The sequence below is a fragment of the Acanthopagrus latus genome, chromosome 10, assembly GCF_904848185.1.
Source record: "Acanthopagrus latus isolate v.2019 chromosome 10, fAcaLat1.1, whole genome shotgun sequence".
Lineage (NCBI taxonomy): Eukaryota > Metazoa > Chordata > Actinopteri > Spariformes > Sparidae > Acanthopagrus > Acanthopagrus latus.
Genome location: NC_051048.1, coordinates 3,099,997 through 3,105,397, shown reverse-complemented (window position 1 = coordinate 3,105,397; position 5,401 = coordinate 3,099,997). Strand labels below are relative to the sequence as shown.

At 46.8% G+C, this 5,401-nt stretch overlaps 1 long non-coding RNA gene across 1 annotated transcript in view; it reads left to right on the top strand.

The window, feature by feature from the left end:
* LOC119027052 overlaps positions 1-1,294 on the top strand; it is a 3,756-nt gene extending 2,462 nt beyond the window's left edge. The window contains exons 2-3 of the long non-coding RNA XR_005077291.1: positions 10-133; positions 247-1,294. This is a non-coding gene — a long non-coding RNA (uncharacterized LOC119027052). The remainder of the gene's footprint in view (positions 1-9; positions 134-246) is intronic.
* Positions 1,295-5,401: the final 4,107 nt, after the last annotated feature.

Genomic DNA, 5,401 nt, shown 5'->3' with positions numbered 1-5,401 from the left:
TTCACTCAGGTGTGCATGAACCAGCAGAAAAATGTTGGTTTCTGGAAGAAAAGTTATTGGTCGGCCAAAATCCCCCAAGATTGGCAACAAAACACAGTACAGAACAACAGGAGGAATGAGGAGGCAAATCCAGGTAACGCTAGCTGATGTTAGCATCAACGGCTACATTGGTTACCGCCGAGCCCGAGCTGTCGTCCCGGCTCAGATCAGAGCAGAATCTGATGTGACTCTTGGTTTTTGCTCCAGGTGTGTCTGCATCATCCTACTCCTGCTAATCAGAGCTGTCAATCATTGCCGGGGGGGCGGGTCCCAGGTGCACAGGCCAGCTGGAAACTGGAGGGTGCTGTCTGAATGCTGAGGAGGCTTTGAAGCAAAGGTCCAGTTAGAGCTGCCCTGAAAGTAAATGATGACCTCGAGTACAGCGTGAAGGGAAGGTTACTGAAGAGACGCAGGAGCACAAGTTAGAAGTGTCCCAACTCCAGGAAACTAGAAACTTCAGATGAAATCCAACGACGACGCTCGGTCTGGCTGCTGAAACATTAAATGTTCCCTAAATAGGTTCTCACCTCCCCCGCTGCTTTTCTGTGTTTGTCACACTGATTTGATACCTTGCTGACTGTTCTCTCGCCTGCCAGTCTGAGCTGCTCTCGAGAAGTTGTCTTGTGTTTTTCTTTCACCTTGACAGACGAGGAAAACGGGCAGAGCGGCGTGTCCGAAGAGCAGGAAGTGACTTCGGCTCTTATCGGCTGCTGCATCATCGGTGCAGACTGCAGATATGACCTTTATCTGCTCTAGAATATTTTGATATCGAGTCTGAACTTCCTTCTCGACCTTTGGATAAACAAACACCGGCAGCAGCAGCAGCAGCAGCAGCAGCGACTTTATATGTGACGTAGCGCTCACTGGCTAACACGTCTTAAATGGATTTCTTTCTTTCTTAAACTTATGCAGAGCTGAACCTGTGTTGTTGACATTTATACGAGTGTTAAATGAACGTCATCAACCGTCGGGAAGTTGAACTTTATAAACACTCTTGAAAATGACTGAATCTGGCTACAAAAGAGCTCAAATTTGACCTAATGCTAACGTCACGAGAACGTTACGTTAACATGAAGTGTAGCAGGTATGACGTTTAACTTAATTAGCATGCTAACGATTGCTAGTTAGCGCAAACACATCCTCATGTCTAGCCCCTGTGATGCCTTGCACAAATTAAGCTTTCCAACATCTAATCCTTGTTCTCCGAGCAGGTGCAGGTTCACAACTTTGAATACAGTGAGTATTATTATTAGCGCTAAGCTCGACTAGCTATTGTGCTAAAGCTAAAAGTGCGTCCACAGTGAGCCCGACACAGTGAGTCTTATATTACATAATAGGACCTCAATATTCAAACTCTCTGCAGTGAAGTTCAATCAAATGAGATATAAGAACCATCAAACACTGAAAACGAACGTGAAAAAAGACATTTAAATTGGACGTGAGCTTTAGTAAACAGGTCTTGTGGTTGTTTCTATGTGTAGATGAGAAACTTTAACACAGCACACGACTGCATCCTGTGGTCCTGGTGGTAACGGGCGACGTGGAGGTGAAGCTCGCTGCTGCTGTCGTGGCAAATCTGAATAAAGGACGATGTGTTTACTGTCCTCCATCATCCATCCAGCTCATTCAGCCATCCCAAACACAGAGACGCCGCACTGAATACGCTGCTCGTACTAATCCGGTCGAGTGCTAAATGTTCCACAGGGGATGAATGAGTGTGTGTGTGTGTGTGTGTGTGTGTTAGTGTGTGTGTGTGTGTGTGTGTGTTAGTGTGTGTGTGTGTGTGTGTGCATGGGAACACGTATAATCCATCATAACGCAGACACCTGGTGCCTCTGCCATTACTCCTGCTGGGGTCTGGACAATGTGTGTGTGTGCGTGTGTGTGTTTGTTCTGCCTGGTGTGTGAATGTGTGTGTGTGTGTGTGTGTGTGTGTGTGTGTGTGTGTGTGTGTGTGTGTGAGTCGGTATCCATGGGACACCTGATTCAATTACAGGATCATCACGAGGAGATGAATGCAGAAAAGGCAGAGAGGAGGAGGAAGGAGTGAAGGGATGATCGTAGGGAAGGAGGTGAAGGAGGAGGAAGAAAGGAGGTGCGAAGGGAGCAGAGGGGAGGCGAGGAGGACGAGGAGGAGAAGAGCTGGACGGATAACAGCAGCAGGAGATGAAAAAGGAAATGAAAAGCGACATTTTCCAGAGCAGCCATTCATTGGAGTGGGAGTGTTGTGACGTGTGTGTGTGTGTGTGTGTGGAATTTGGCTCGAATGGATTAGCCTGAGCTTAAACAGTTTCAACACACACACACACACACACACACACTGGACCTACAGCAGGAGGTATGTGACCATATAAGCAGAAGTCAGGAGGACGACCTGTGTTCTGTGTCCGACCTTTAGTTTCACTCTAAACTTAAAGATGATTTCATTTTCCACTGCAGTCTGATCTTCAGATCTCCTTTTTTTAAATCGATGTTCAAGACGTGAAAATGTTCTTTACACTGGACAAAACACACGGGATGGATCGCCGACGTCGCTGTTGTTATCAGGGGAACAGTCGACTTTCTTTCCCTGCGCTGACTGACAGACGACAGCAGTAACGTGTGTTTTGTGAGCTGAAAACGTTCAAACTGGACGTTTGTTTTGGTTGAATTCTCGATTTCTCTCGTCACAATGTTGCGTTCACGGTCCGGTTAGGGTCCGGCACAATTTACTGTATTTGTATTTACTGTTTATTTGCTATAGTTTCTTACATTTAAAGTTGGCTCAATCAGAATCTGAAGTCTCGGGTACATATATATACGTAAATAGGAGCAGGAAGTTTAATAATTATCATTATTATGAGTGGATATTAAACACAAAGTTCAGGGTGAGATGACTGCAGCCAGATGAAGGTGAGATTATCTGGTTGTTCTTGTGTTCAGGTGTGTCCTGATTGAATGAGTGGATGTGATCCTTCACCTCCCCCTGCTGGTCACTGTGTGAACTACACCACAGAGTCACACTGAATCCTCCTGGTTTCATTTCACCTCTTCAGCCTTTTTCTCCTCCTTCTCTCAGTTTCTTGGATATCAATAATTTATTCAACATTTTGACATCGACTCTAGTGTTATAGGCCTAATCATTATTATGGTGTGTGTGTGTGTGTGTGTGTGTGTGTGCGATGATGTTAATGTACACATTAATATAAAGAGCCTTATTACCAGCTGCTCTGCATCAGCATTCAACCAAATCTAATGTTCATACTATACGTTTCTGTTTCTCTCTTTTCTTCTCCATCCATCTTTTTTCTGCTGTTTATAATAAATGAAATGTTCCAGTTGTGTGTGTGTGTGTGTGTGTGTGTGTGTGTGTGTGTGTGTGTGTGTGTGTGTGTGATGCACAGATCCAGATGAAGCTGCTCACACATGAGAAATGGCAGCTCGTCAATTGTCGTCGCCGTCGGGATCAATGATCTGTTCCATCAGGACGAGTGGAGACGTTCAGGTGCAGCTTCAGTGTTTCATCACATCCTCCTCCTCCTCCTCCTCCTCCTCCTCCTCCTCCTCCTCCTCCTCCACCTCTTCTCCGTCAGTTTCATGGTCCCACCCAGAAAAGTGTCTGTACTTCTCCACCTTTTAATCTTCCTTCCTTCACACATCCTCCTCTAAAAGCCTTCTCATCGTCCGATTCCACTCCTTAACCTAACCTTTCCTTTTCTTTCTCCTCTTTTTCCTCCAGCTTCTCTTCCGTTCCCATCACTTTCTCCTCTTCCTCCCTCCTATTCTCCTTCCTACTTCACTTCATGTCTTTATTTCCTCTCCTCCTCCTCCTCCTCCTCCTCCTTCTGTTCACCGTCACCGTTTCTCTCCTGCTAACGAGTCGGAGCGAGCCGTGACGTTCTGGTTGAACTGTGAGATTTGCCTCGCTCATCGTTTCGCTTTGGTCTGACGAGCAGCAAATTAGGCCTGCATGAGTGTGTGTGTGTGTGTGTGTGTGTGTGTGTGTTTTGTGTACATGTACGAGTGTTTCTACAAGTGTGTGCGGTATCTTCACATGGTAGGATTTGCATCGATCCATTCTGTGATCATGAAGCTCTTAACAAAGGGGACGAGGCCAGAGAGGGACGAAGCAGCAGGAGGACACACGTGGCAGAATAACAAGTGTTGTGTGTGGAGCATGTGATCTGCTGATGACTGGCCTGACGTGGACCGCAGGGGAGCAGAGCGCTGATTAAATCTCCATGTCGGTGATTACGGCGTCGTCAGCAGGCTGCCAGGACGAGATCAGCCTGTTATCATCTGCTGCAGCGAGTCGGGTTCAACTGGCGACCTGCGCTCGTGTTGAAGCCTCATCTTTACAGTTTTATAGTCACAGTGCATGTTCACAAGAGTTCGGGAAACATTTCTTAGAGCTCCAGTGTCTCAACTCCTCCAGAGGCCCTGAAATCGCTTCTGTGACTTTAACTTCTGCCTTCTGGTCGTTCTGGCATCAGGAAGCAACTTCGTGAACTGAAAGGCCTCGTCATGATGGTGCAACTCTCTTCTGAAGAGTAGTCTCATTTGAAAGTCTCCTCCTTCTTCTTCTTCTTCTTCTTCTTCTTCTTCTTCTTCTTCTTCTTCTTCTTCTTCTGTGTCTTTCCCTGCTGCTTTAACACCAGTTCAAGCTGCCCGTCGCTCTCAGTATCACTGTGTACCCATAATCCCCTGGCTGAGTGGCCCTCTGGGGTGTTTTCACATGGTTGCCGGCTGGATATGTTCAGCAGAGGGCAGAGGTTGAAGGAAACGGTTTTTCAGCTCCGTGACGTCTTTACATAACACCGCAAAGCTGCTCTCAAGTGGATAGACGAGGTTTTGAGGGGCAAATTCAGCCGGCGGGAGGATTAGACGTTCTCTTCTTCTCTTCCTCCTTTCTTTCCCAATCACTTCTCCCTCTCTGTTTGTCCTCCTCCTCGTCCTCCTCCTCGTCCTCCTTCATCCCTTGTTCTGTCAGTGTCTCTCTGTGGGTTTCTCGTGCGCGGAAACCCAAATTGCCGGATTACGGCAAAGTCACCTCGCCCTGCACTTCAGCTCTCCGACACACACACACACACACACACACACACACACACACACACACACACACAGCATGAGTTCAGTGCGACCCTGATGGATGTTCGAGAAATTACAAAGGTTTGTTAAAATGGAAGAGCAGAGATAATTTCATGCTGTGCTCGTTTCTCTTCCAGTCCGGCTCTGCTTATCTTTCTCTTCAGGACGCTCAGATGAAGTTGTGCAGGAACAGTTTTACACTTTCAGACTCGTAAAGAGGTGGAAGGAGAGTTTCCTGTTACAGCGGCACTGGAGATCTTTTCACCGCATGTCAAAACTGAGAATTTCTTTTAGT